Here is a 15,459-nt window from a genome sequence, read left to right as displayed (position 1 = left end):
CGGTTGATTGCATGCACCATACCCTTTTTCTCTTTTCAAAATTATTTTCTATTTTCCAAATCCTTTTTGAAAAAATATGATTTTCCTTTGAAAATTTTATACCATTTCCTTAGTTTGAATTCAAAGACACCTGAAAGTGTGCCCGAATCCCTCAAACCAAGGCTCTGATACCAACTTTAAACATCCCAAAAATACAGTCCAAAAATTTCATTAAAATCAACAACAAAACAATAATTATCTTTCAACATATAAAAATCATAAATCGTGTATCTCAAGAATATCATAACATCTGTCAAATATATCAGAGTATAAACATCCAAGGTTGAACAAATGGTGTGTGCACTGCAATCTTCCCGAGCTCCACTTTTGAAAACTGAAGTACCTGAAACCAAAACTGAAAATGTAAGCACGAAGCTTAGTCAGCTCCCCCAAACTATCACATACCATACACATAACATATCACACATACAAAAAACTATGGGACACCGCCCAGCTGCATCGGGACGAACCCGACATCGGCTTACCCGACATCGGACTCCTGTCCGGCATCGAGCTCACCGCGGCATTCGACCGCATCGGGGTCACCCCAGCATCGGGCTTACCCCGACACATACACATCATAACATACATCATAAACACATAACATAATCACATAACCTGCATCAAGCTTGCCCCGACATCAGACCGAAGCCCGGAACATATAACATATAACATACAAACTAGCATACATCGGGCTTACCCTGACAGACAGAACACATAACATATAAACTAACATATAACGGAATTTCCCCGGAACACATCATACAAAACATATAACATAACCACATATACTGCATTGGGCTTGCCCGTCATCAGACCGAAGTCCGGAACATACAAAACATAACATAAACGTGCATGAATCATAAAGACATCAAGCATACATAACTACTTCTCGGGACCGCCCCGATATCAAGCATACATAGCAAAGCAGCAAGATTCGGCAGCGGCGGCGACGCGAGATGGAGGCAACAGTGGACAGAAGCAGCTGGAGTTGACATCGGAACCGCAGCAGCAACAGCGCTCGTCACGGTGGTGGTTACGGTGGTCGGATAGTAATAGAACAGTGGCTGTAAACGCCCTCTCCAACGGATGGGATGGTCGTTGGTGGTTTCCAATCTCCACGATGATGGTGGTGCGGCATCGGAAGTCAAGAAGGGAAGGTGGCGATCGGTGGAGGGGATATAAGGTGGGTTGGCGGCTGGCTAAGGGCTCTTAGGGTTAGGATTCCCATAAGGGTTATATACCTGACACCCCTCTAAACTTAATTCCATATTAATAGGATATGCCCCTCCTTCCCTCTTTACTCTCAAAATAAGTCCATAAGTTTCCCATTTAACCCTGAATTTGGAAATCTCTTTCAATTAAAATCCAACATATACCAAATAGTCCTTGTCTTCAAAAATCTCTTCATAAAAAGTCCCGAAATTACCAATCAGCCCCTAAGCCTTCAAATCTTTTCAAATTAAGTCCCAAAAGTTACCATTTAGTCCCTGCCTTCATAAATACTTACAATTTAAGTCCGAAATTTACATTTTAATCCCTACCTTGTAAAATTATGACAATTAACTCCTTGAGACCCACACCTTGCTATATTATTATAAATTTTTAGGGCAACTATTCATTTATTAATTTGTTTATTTATTTATTAAATAAACAGGGTGTTACAGAAGTGATTGGGCATTGGCATTCCAATCTGATGACCGTGGGTCGTTATATATGCATGTATGTTTATCGTATGGGGTATTTGGCAGGAAAATCACTAAGCTTTGTGCTTACTCAGTTGCTGTTGCTTTTCAGGTATCATCGTTGATCGTGAGAAGGCGAAGGCAAGACTGTACACACTCATTAGCAACATTGAGGATTCCACATTTATTATACTACTATGAGTTTCAAGAAATATAATTGGGAATATATGATTTTCTTATAATGGTTTTGTATTTGGGCAGTTTTACATTAATTTAAAGAAAAATTTTTGTTGAGAAATTGGGACATTAAAAAATTTGTGCATAATCATTAGATGTGAAGACATGTACAAAGCACCTAATAAAGTGATAAATATATTATGCAATCTAGAGTTGATATATCCACCAACATTTTCAACATAATAGTTCATCTAGTTCTACATTTACTTGAAGAAGCTATTGTTAGAGGGCCTGTATATATGAGATGGATATATCCTTTTGAAAGATACATGAAAATGATGAAAGCTTATGTTAGATTCAAAGCTAAAACTGAAGGTTTAATAGTCGAAGGTTATCTTGCAGGTGCAACATTAACATTCGGGTCCATGTATCTTGATGGTATACATACGAAATTCAATCGTCCCAAAAGAAATGCAGACGACAGCCATCCAAAGATGCAGTTTTCTGTGTTTTCATCATAGTGTCGACCAACTTCTAAGATGAAAATCATTTCTCTCTCTAAAGAGGCTAGCAAAGCATTAGAGTGGGTGTTACTCAAGAGCTATAATAAGACAATTTTTGAGAAAAAAAATCTTATTAGCATCGAGCTTTGAAAAAAAGTTCATTAATGGCATTGTACTTTGAAAAAAATTCTATTTTTGGATCGTTTTAACATGATCTGGAAAAGTTTCAATTTTTTGTACATATAAGCTCATTAACAAGACAATTTTTTTGAAAAAAAAATCATTATTAACATCGAACCTTGAAAAAATAATATAGTGGTACAAGCATTAGACGATTAGCCATTTTTTTAAAAAAGAAAAATAAAATGGTCAATGAGAAGGCTGATGAAATTTGGTTTTTCTTCATTTCTTACAAAAACTTACGAAGAGATTTTTTATTTTCGAAAATAAGTAAACTGATTAAAACCTTTGTTTCAAACCATTAAGTAACATTCGTTTGTTTAAAACCATACATTATGAGAGTTAAATTACAAAACTACGGAAATGAATGTCCTTAATGCGTGTGCACTGTCCCACTGTGCTCCTCTCACGAATGACCTGCAAAATGTTCAGTCCATAACTATAAACATAAAGCTTAGTGAGTTCTCCGATATAACACATATTCCACCATCCATACAATTCAACCACTCAAATGTCCAACTTAAATGCCAAGCATTCAAATATCATATGCACATAAGCATATGCAACAATCCTACATAAAAATAATGAGTCTGCTCTAACACCGGAGAATGCTATGGGTCAAATCATAGTCTTACATCCTTCCATGGTCTACCCCTATGGTCTTTCCCTTCAATGCCATAGGCTACCCCATGGTCTTTTAAGCAAGTGTCATGGGCTACCCCCAAGGTTGTAGAACCCGTTACTCGGTACCTGTTCGACCGACTACCGAGTAGCGAGTACTCGGGAGTACTCAGGAGTACTCGGGGAGTACTCAGATTTGCTATTTCATGTAGAAATATTTTTAGGGAAATTATATATGTCAAAATCATAAGTTAAAACCATAAATATATTGAAATATATAACAAAATCAGATACATGTGAATACACAAAAACTAAAAAAACACATAATGGTCTCACTTCGTAAATAATTAATGAAAACTTAAGATATATATGTAGTAATAATCACATGTGTGTGCTAACTAATAAATCATTAAGTATATTATACATACTAATCACCGAGTTGACCGAATTTTATGACACTGATCAGTTTAGTAAGGGACCGATCGGGGAGTACTCGAGATTTTGTAACACGTCTTGGTAAGGGACCGAGTAGCGAGTATTCGGAGGAGTAATCGGCCAACTCGGTGAGTTTTACAACACTGGCTAACCCATGGTCTTTCCATTGCATTGCCAAGAGCTACCCCAATGGTTTTACAAGCAAGTGTCATGACCTACCCTCATGGTCTTTCCATAGCAATGTTATGGGCTACTCCTACGGTCTTCCCTTGGAAATGCCATGGGTTACCCCTATGGTCTTTCCCTGGCAATGCATAAAGTCACATATAGTCAATGATCAGATAGACAGTCGAAAAGATGATCCACCCAAGAGTGAACAATCAAATGACAACATCACAATCAAGCATTAGATCGATAGTTCTTATGCTATCCAACTTAGACTACATGGAACCCCAACCTATCACTACCATGTAGACATATACCATAAATACATAGCAAATAATTTCATGTCCATACCCTTATTAACTAGCCTTCCCTAGTTACCTACCATTGACTACTTCTCAATTAAGTCCTTCACTAGTTAGTCATACATAATCCTTATAACTGCTCTACCCCAGTTACCTAAACCAAATAAATCCTCTAACAACACCATCCGATCAATAGGAAAGACATTACCGGTCTAGCATACAATGACATTAAGTCTCCCATACTGCATATATATACAAAGGAGTTATCTCATCCACTAATTTACTTATTCTCTAACAACATCTCTACCCTATCATGCAAAGGACATACAATGGGATACGTGGAATAGTGATAAAATCACCTAAACTGATGAATTGAAGAAGCACAAAACACTCACACATTCCATTGCTCAATTCACAACCCAAATTCTACGAACCAACTAATCACCAAAAGAAATGAATCCTCAATTAACAGCCCAAATCCTAGAAGTTTGACCCGAAGTCAAACTGGTCACAAGTCAACGGTTAACCAAGTCAAAAATCAATGTCCCAACATGAGCCCTCCTTGGCCATGTCATCGGAACGCAGGTTCAAACAATTGTCATGCATGACATTACCAAGTTGTGAGCCTTCCTTGGTCACATCGTAGCAATGCTAGGACAAAACAATCTTGACTCCAAGCACCCTCACGTCGTGACAATCCTTATGTCACATCATGACTTCTAGCAGAAAGCCAAATTCTTCATTAAGTGCTTAATCCCTTCACAACAAGGCCCATAACTTTAGACCGACTTAATGGATAAAGTTCCGAACTTTATCCATTAGGACACCATCTCCAAGCTAGATCTACAACTCTAAGTCTATTAAGTCCTTAAAAAGACCTTAACTTGCTCATGGACTCAAAATATCTCTACACATGACTCATTCCTCATTCCCAGATACTTCAGGACCATTTCAAAGTCATAGCAAGATCTCGAGTTCCTCAAACTCCTAGAGCATTCATGGAAAGGACCAAAACCTCTAAATGAGCCCAAACTTGAAACAAGAAGAGTAATGATCAAGATGAGAACTTTATACCTCCAACAACTCCTAAATCTAAAGGGAATGAGAGATCCAAGCTAACTCCTTTCTTCCCTACGCCACAATGTACTTCCTCCTTCTTCAAGTCTCACAAAAAAGCCAAGAATAAGGCCTCATTTACTCAAGCAAGCTCAAAAATATGAAATGGGGCAATGGTTTAGTTGAGAGAGGTGGGAGGCTGAGAAGGATACCCTAGGTCATGAGTTAATGGATTTAAATATGGGAGAAACCCTAACAATTCATAGGCTTGGGCTACATCCGTTGTCACATCATGACACTCTATTTGTCACGTCGTAAAAACTATTTTGAAAAAATGATCTTATTTACCATTCCAAGTCATGAAACCCTTCGTGTCGCGTCGTGGCATATAGTTTTCCTCAAAATTCATGCATTTGACTCTTTTATACAATCCTCTGGCTCAGTCTAGGAAATGGGTATTACATATATTGACACACCTAAGAGTATGTTTCCCTTTGTTTTCCTAAGTTCAGTTATTCATACCTTATGAAATGTTATTTGATACTTTTCTACTAACAACCTGCCAACCTGGAAATAAAGCTTGTATGTGGGTCAGAATTCAAAATTTCTTCCAGCCGAAAGGATGGAAGAAGAGGCCATAAATTGGTTACTTTCCCATAGTGATGATCCAAGTTTCTACTTTTTACGATTTTCACTTAGTTGGATTCCATTTCAATGGATATTTACCTTTTTGCCCCTTTTTTAACTCATCTAACATTGGTGCTCTTATTCATAAAGAGGTGGGGAACGATGATGTTGATCCATCAAAAGTTGCTATGTTAGTTTCATTTGGATTTAAAGAAGAAATTTCTAAAAGGGCATTGAAGGCATAAATAGTTTCTTTCCTTTTTCTTTTCTTGTTACTTTTTTCCTATTAATTTGTGTTTGTAGTTTGCATGAAAAGAATAGAATGGTTTATTCCATAGGGAATAAAAGATTTTTTCATTCCATCATTGAATGGGAGAAAATTTCGCAATATAATCATTGTTGGAAAGAAAGGTAATTTACCACTCATATACAACTATTATTGTTCTCGGGTTTAGGATGAAGTGTATGATGGGTATATGAGGAAAAGTTTGCAATATAATCAGTATTGCAAAATAATAAGACAAATATAGTGGCATGATATAATCATTCCTATATCAACAAGCAGCACATGGAGGTAAACTTTTATAAATCTTTTCCATTTTGATTTCTTTTTTCAATACATCTCTCCATTTCTTAAGATTGTTATATGTTAATGAAGATCAAATAAGACTCACAGAAATGCATAAAGCATATGGTTAGACCTCCTTCACATTAATAGTTACAAATCATTGAGCTTTTAGTTTATAAAATTATAAAACCAAAAATATAATATGTATGAGATATAATCATCTTACAACTTTCTACTTCAACAAATCAATAAACACAAGAAATGTTAGACCTACTTCAAAAAATATAATATGTATGAGATATAATCATCTTACAACTTTCTACTTCAACAAATCAATAAACACAAGAAATGTTAGACCTACTTCACAGTAAAGATACAACAATACATTTCTTTAAATCTTATGATTTTATAAATCATGGCAACTATCAATTGTCATTATAATTCCATGGTTCATAACTAGCATTAACTATTAATTATAGAGGTTCAAGAGGGCATATCATTACTTCAACAAAATAACAAAGGGGGTTGATTTCAATGCAACTTAACATCTACTTATCTTACTCTTATTTGTTCTTTTCTTGTCCATGTAATACAATCTTTTTATAATTTTTCATGGTGAATAAGAGGTTGAATCCATCTACTTTGAATATCCTATATAATCTTACCTTGTTTAAAGGTGAATATAAGATGTTTTTACTCTTTAGTCATTTAAGTACTATATATTGTGGGTCCGTTTAAATTTGAGAATGTTTTATGTGTAACATCTCAAAAATGCCAATAAAATATAATTTTTAAATCAAACAATTCACATAGCATATGTGCCAAAAACCCATCGAAGTAAAATGTATCACAATCATCAGAGTAAAGTAAAAAAATTAATGTGGAAAAATCAACAACAGGTTGCGGTGTAGTCAAGTCAGATCATTCTCCTTGGAACTGGAAGTACCTGAAAATGTTTCAAACACAAAACCGAAAGCAAAATTCTTAGTGAGTTCCCCAAAATACCACATACCATACATATCATCAGGCCTAGCTCAACATACAAACAGGCCCATCCCATATATAAGCGGGCCCATCCGAACATATAAATGACCAAGTCCAATATATAAATGGGCGCAACCCAACATATAAATGGGACTAGTCCAAATATAAACGAGTCCAGCCCAACATACAAATGCGAGAGTCACAAAGACATCTAGCATCATGCATAGTATAGTGAGAAGACTCACCTTTCTCACGAAGTCAGCTAAAACCACAACCCAATATCACGAAAAAGTGCTACAACACACCTATCGAATCGAATAAGCTACCACCTCATGGTCACATCAACGATCAAGGTCAAAGTCAACGGTCAACACTTCCATTAGCTGACCCTAACATTGTGACCAACTCATGGTCACGTTGGGGGAAACAAACTCAACTCTATCCCAACTCAGTCATGATTCCACTTAGTCTTAGCCCAAATCAATATCGATCAGAACCATCATCACATCATGATATACAGGTCATCATGTCATGATAGAATCAGTCCAAATCAATCGGGGAAACCCTAGTTATCATGTCATGACAACAAGGGTGTCATGTCATGAAACTAGTTTTCTCAGCTTAATAGATTCAACTCTCAATCAATTAAGCCATTCATCTAAACTTTCCAGAAAGCCTCATAGCATCCAACATCACGTAAAGATTGATGATTTTTAGCTATGCATGCTCATTGTGAGTCTAAGGCTCCAACTAGGTCAAACATGAAGAAATAACACCAAAGATCACATGCATGGGTCCATTACTCAATCAAATGCCATATCTGAACCATATAACAGTCAACAGACCTCAAGGATCCATAATATTCTAACTTTATGGAGTCCTACCAATCCAACTATCTCATATTTGAAGGAAATGGGAAAAAAACCTTGGATATAGCAACGTAGCATAAGAAATTTTAGTTCTTGGACACTTATAAGGGTCCAGAAATCCCCAAAATGAAGTCCCAAGCTAGCCAGGATGCACACAATGCTACCCAAGCCTTATGTTTCCTTCAAAAACAACCAAAGGAACCAAAATGAGCTAAACAATAGAGGAGAGGGATTAGGGTTTTCTTCTACATGTTAGAGATGATGGAGACTAAGGGTGAAGGAAACTTAGCCCCTTACTTCCTCAAAAAAGGGTCCAAAACTAAAATTAGGGTTTTGCATTTGGTTAGGTGTCATGTCGTGACCCACATAGTGTTACATCGTGACACCTAAATGATCCTTCCAGCATAACGCAGTCCTGTCACGATGTGATAGTGCTTCCCTCGGGTTGTGGCCCACCCAAAACTCATAATTTGCTTCAAAATCTATACCTCAAAGATCTGAATGTTACAACTCTCCCCCACTTGAATCATAATTTTTCCTCAAAGTCCACTGTCGTAAACATCTCGGGTTAATGCTATCCCATCTCCTCCTCAGGTTCCCAAATCCACTCAGAACCCTTCCAGTGCTGCCATTGCACCTTCACCAGGACCACTACCTTGTTGTGCAAGGTCTTCGTCTTCCTGTAGAGGATGACGATCAGTCTCTCTATATAATTCTCTCGCTCATCAACTTGAATTTCGTCCAAAGGAAATACTACGAAATCATCAGCCAAACACTTTTGTAGCAGCCATGGAAAGTGTTGTGGATCTGGCTAACCTAATCAGGAAGATCCAAATGATATGCTACATTTCCTACCCGAGCGATAATCCTAAAGGGACCAATCTACATGGGGCCCATCTTACCTCGCTTCTGGAACTAGATGACACCTTTCCAAGGTGACACCTTTAGAAGCACAAAATGTCCAACCTGAAACTTGAGGTATGAACGTCGTCGGTCAACATAGCTCGTCTTATGACTCTACACGGTTTGCAACCAGTCGTGTACCTGCTGTATCAACTTAGTAGTATTGAGTACTACCTCATTACTCTCCATAAATCGATGCTCGAGCTCACCCTAACAAACCGGGGTACAACATTTCCTCCCGTAAAGCATCTCTAAAGGAGGTCGATCAATAGTGGGATGATAACTATTGTTGTAGGAGAACTTGGCCAATGGAAGAGAAGTATCACATCTTCTACCAAATTGTAGTACACACGCCTTCAACATATCCTTGAATGTCTAAATAGTGTGCTAACTATGTCTCTCAGTCTGAGGGTAGTATGTGGTGCTGAAAAGTAATTGAGTACCCAACCCCTCATGAAACGTCTTCCAGAACTTTGAGGTGAACCGAACATCACGATCCAAAACCACTAAAACCTATACCCCGTCTCGGATGACTACCTCTCTAATGTAGATGTCAGCCAACTTCTCGACAAAAATTCTCTTAACGATAGGAATGAAAAGAGCACTCTTAGTCAATTTATCAACAATGACCCAAATAGAATTGACCCCACTTGCCATCCTAGGCAACTTTGTAATAAAGTCCATAGTGATCTCTTCCCATTTCTACATGGGAGTAGATAACGGATGCAACTTACCATGGGGTCTCTGATGTTCGGCCTTGACTTTACGGCAAGTCAACCACCATTTGTGACAACCTGAAATTTCTATCTTGTACAGTCAATCAATTCAATCAAAGTCAAACCTGTTTTTGCTGTCATTTAGCACTGTTTAGATACTGTTTGAGTGTTCTAATCATAGTACAGTCAAGGATCGGGAGTTAGGAAGTATCTGCTTGATTCCATTATACATTAAACATGCCTTAATTTCATCATATGGAGTTTACGGCCACACCACCTTGAGTTTATGACCGTAAACTCATTGTGGTCGTAAACTCAAGTCTACATATGAACCTCTTGATCATTTCTAGTCATTTGTTACATTTTCAAGCCAAGAAACCTAATTTCTCTCTCAAGTATCATAGGATCTTCATCTTGATCTTCCAAAAATGTAAGAATTCTTTCCATTTGATTAGTTGATATAATGCTTTATCTAGTACAACCCTTTGATTTCATCCATGAAATCATCCATTTTGGTTGGATCTTCAAGAAACACCAAGAACACACACTAGTGTTTTTGGACCTTAAACACCCTTTTAAGCTTCTATATCGTATGTACTCTCTCCTTAGCTTGATATATGCTTAAAACACTTGATTTACACCTTGAAAACAACAAGAATACTAGAACAAAAGGTGTTTACGGCCAAGAGCATCACCCTTGGCCGTAAACCCTAATTAGATGTGCACTTGTGCCACAAATCCTTCCTAAGGCTTGGACTTGAGTCTAGAACACTTCCTTGTTGATTGTGAGACTTCAAAACACACTTAAGTACAAAATTTCATGAGCTTACGACCGTAAACTCATAAGACCGTGAACACATTGGTCGTAAACTCATGGTGGCTTACCATTTGGGCCGTAAACACCCTACTATGGCCTTACATCTTGTATATACAATCCTATATGGCTTAACACTTCATTACAAGTGTTTCCTAGTCCCTAAGATTGTTCCATTACATAAATTAGATGTTATAAACACTAACTAGATACATATATGTGTCATTATATGCTAATAGGATCTGTGTGTGTGCTCAAGCCTTCACTTGACACTTAGCATCCTTTATCGAACTTACATTCGAGTTACTCACTATAGGTGAGTTCATACCCCTTAAATTATCTTTTAAATGATTTTAAATGCTTTTATGGGTAGGAATACAAGAAGAAAACATATTAGTTATATAATCAATCACACGTGATTTATAACTTTGTTTCAAACAAAGGATTTCATATACTATAACTGTGTGTTTCAAACAAAGGATTTCATATACTATAACTGTGTTTCAAACAAAGGATTTCTTATACTTTAAACTGTCTTATCAAACAAACTGTTTTCAAATCGTTTTATAAATTGACATCAAGTCATTAATATTTAGTGTAAAACTCTTCAAATGTATTACAAAACTTCTTTTTAAACTTATGTATTGTCAAAAGCATGTCTATATATGTATAGTTATATAAGTAATGTTTAAAGGACTTAGGACTGATAACTCGCTTTATTTCCTTTTCCTTATTTGGATGTGGACTTAGGGTATCGGTTATTTGTCCGAAGGTCGTCTAAATACTAGTTATATATTACGTTTGTGTGTGTGTATATATATATATGTAGATATAAAAGTACTATTAATCAGTTCAGTACCTTTGGGTAGCAAAGGTATACATTCATTCATTCAAACTACAGAAATTACTAGTAAACTATAGCAGGTATAGTTTAAGAGAATACTATCACTATACAAATACTATAACAGAGAATACTAGACAAAGAATACTATAACAGAGAATACTAGACAGAGAATACCATAACAGAGAATACTATAATAGAGAATACTAAAACAGAGAATACTATACATAGAATACTATTACTATATCAGGAATACCATAACAAGGTCAAGATAACTTAATGTGAGATACTACTTCATGACACATCAACCATTTTGTTGTGTCACGGTTTGTAACTAGAATCTCCTAGAGGGAGAGCGTGAGTTTGCGTATGGATCTATACTGGATCGACTATCCTACACCTTTGTTGTTCGCTACAGTGGGACTTGCAAGTCTACAGGAGCCAAATGTCATTTCTTCTGACGCCTTTCATCGTCGTGTTATAGTCGGTTTAGTATGGTAAAAACCTCGTCACATTTTACCTTAATTAAACCATTGGTTTTTAAGGTAATTATTACTACAGTAGTTACTACATATAATACTGCAGTACACATACAATTTCCCATTATATTCAAATTGTGATCTTCTCACATAAACGGTAATATAAAACTATATTTTGGTAATGATAGTCATAATTGGGAAAAACATTCACTTTTACAAAGAAAGAAACATACAAAACAGTCGGGTCTAGGTAGATGACTACTTTTTATACTAGTAGAAAATATAGGATTTTCTAGGAGCTTTCAAACATATACAAACATTTGAACATTTACAAACATTTTCAGCAAACTTATACAAACATTGACACTAAATACTTATGAACTCACCAGCTTAAATGTTGATCTATGCTTTCAAAATAACTTGTATTCTCAGGTCACCAGTAGACAGGTACCGATGACCAGGTTTTGAGAAGATGGAGCATGTTCAAGACTCGTCTTTTATTATGATTCATTTTTGGTGTCTTACTGCATTCAAAGAACACACTTGTATGAAACTATATTATTAATGCAATGGATGATGTTGTTGCTTGTTTACTACTTTGCATTGTTATGATATTGTACATAATGTCCTCCGCCCCCGAACATTTCCGCCGTTCCGGTTTTAGGGTCTGACACCACTCCATGTAACATGATATTTCCCTCTTCATGAAGGGACACCAGTAGCTCAATCTCAACATCTTCGTGGCCCCGGATAAACTGAAAACATTGACTTGTGAGCTTCTTCCAAAAATGCTTGCCCAATCCCACCAGCAACCGGGACCCATAGTATGTCGTACTGGGTGAACATTCCATGACTATACTTGACTTGAGGCTTCTTGATCAAACCAAACAGTGATGAAACAATAACCATCCTCAAACACAAATCTCTGATAGGTGCACTCGATGCCTTTCGAATCAAGGCAGCGGCCACAACATTGGCCTTCCTAGGATGGTACAAGATCTCACAGTCATTATCTTTCACCACGTCTAACCATAAGCGTTCCTTCATGTTTAAGTTTGGATGATCCATGAGATACCTTAAACTCTTTTGATTAGTATAAATAGTGGACTTGACCCCTTACAAATAACGCCTCCAAATATTGAGGGCAAAAAAACCATAGTTCCCATCTCCAAATCATGCGTAGGGTAGTTCGCCTCATGAGGCTTCAATGACCTCGATATTTATGCAATCACATGATCCCTCTACATAAGCATTGCACCCAATCCTAAAGTCTCAAAATCGGAGTCTCGCACAGTCTCTGTCTCAAAGTCTCAAAAGGTGCATGTTGATCAGGCCCACACCGCAAAGTAACATTCTTCTTCGTTAAATGGGTCAAAGGAACAATAATCTTGGAGAAATCTTGAATGAATCTCCTCTAATACCCTAATAAGCCAGGGAAACTCTAAACCTCCGATGGTGTCCTTGGTACATCTCATCACATCATTGACTCACTCTTAGCCGGATCTACCAATATACCCTTCTGGTTGATGATGTGGCCCTAAAGCTGCACCTCGTGCAATAGAACTCACATTTGGAGAACTTGGCATAAAGCCTCTCCCTCCTCAAGGTCTCCAAAACCTCCTGAAAATGCTCCTTATGTAGTTCCTTGGTCATAGAATAGACCAAGATATCATCAGTGAACATTATCACTAACCGATCTAGCATTAGCCTACACATCCAGTTCATAAGATACATGAACGTTGACAGTGCGTTGGCAAGCCCAAATGACATCACCATAAACTCATAATGACTGCAATGAGTCCTAAAGGCTGTCTTCTACACATCCTCATCTCTAACCCTCATCTGATGATAACCTAATCTCGAATCAATCTTGGAGAACCAAGATGCACCATGAAGCTGATCCAATAAGTCATCAATCCTCGGGAGTGGATAATGTTTCTTCACTATCATCTTATTCAATTCCCGATAGTCAATGCACAACCTGTACGAACCATAATTCTTTTTCATGAATAGGATCGATGATCCCCATAGTGTGTTGGATTAGTGTCTAAGCTCGTAACTATATTTGGTATCTACTTGACCCGGTTGTGCATGGTCCTTTTGGGTTGCCTTCACCAAAGCAACTGGAAAACTAGAAAAGATGATTTATGGAGAGAGAGAGAGAGAGAGAGAGAGAGAGAGAGGTTATTATGTTTTATTAATATATTATATGAATAATATATTGAAAGAGAAATCATATTGATTAATTAATATTAGTCAAGAATTAATTAAGAATTAATTGTGTGGCTAAAAGAGATTAATTAAATAAAGGGGACTGGAACTGTCAATTGTGTGATAGTTAAATTTGAGCTGTGAATCCCTATGGATCAAAGGGTGGACGAAAATAAGGTGTAAGGGCTCCTTGAAATCATCTAAGCCTTATTCCAGAAGGTTCCTTGGACTGCTTAAGTCCTAAGTTATCCAATTTTGGTTTAGGCTAAAACCCAAGCAACTCAAGTATTTAAAGACCCCTAAGGCTACAGAAATCAGCTGCTAGAAACCCTAAGGAGTTCCCAGAGCCGATTTGTGCCTTTCCCCTCCTCTCTCCTAGATCATCTTCTTACTTGTGGTGTTTGTGAGTCATTAGAGGTGATACACTTATGATACTAAGCTTCTTGAAGATCAAAGATTCTTGCAACTATTAAAAGGTATCATCTAAACTTGTTTTGTTCAGAATTAATTTTTAATAGCATGCTAGATTAGGGTTTCAAGTTTTGGATAAATTTGCATGTACAATAGAGAAATCTAGATCCAAAGCTTTAGGGTTTTGCATGTGCACATAGGAAGTTTTTTTGCTCAAAACCCATCAGTGGTATCAGAGCCTTGCTAGGTTTCTATTGTATTTGATGCATAGTGTCTTTATCCATTTCTTAAAATTGATTTTTTGGCTATCTGCCTGATAGACTCGTCGATCCCTATGAGCTACTCGACGAGTAGCATGAACTCAGCGAGTCCTGTAAGGGGATCGGCGAGTGGGGCTATCAGAAAGACGGATTTTGGAGATTTTTGCTTATTTTGACTTAGGATAATTACCATAATTGTTTCCAATTAATAAAATACGGATTTTATTGATTCCTTATGATTATCTTTGTCAAAATAAAAGATTTTTGTCATATAATTAGATAATTATTACCTTATTTGATAAATGTTAATTATTTGAATTATTTGATCGATTATCTTGCATGAAATTGGATTAGGTCAAAATTAGATAATCACCAAAATTAATTGTTTAATTGTTTATTTGAATTTTGATCAAGATAGTTTTGAAATGTTTCAAAACTTGCCCTCATGTTTTGGAATTTAAATTTTTGATTAAAAGTTTAATTTTAAAATAATTAAATTCCAAACCATAGAATTTTACAAGTTTAAAATTCACCCTATACTATTATGATATTATAAGAATAATTATTATATATGTATAAGATAAATTCTAGTCTTACCGTTAGTAGGCCTCAT

This window comes from Lactuca sativa, chromosome 5 (genome assembly GCF_002870075.4).
Source record: "Lactuca sativa cultivar Salinas chromosome 5, Lsat_Salinas_v11, whole genome shotgun sequence".
Taxonomy (NCBI): Eukaryota; Viridiplantae; Streptophyta; class Magnoliopsida; order Asterales; family Asteraceae; genus Lactuca; species Lactuca sativa.
Note: the sequence above shows the minus strand (reverse complement) of the source record.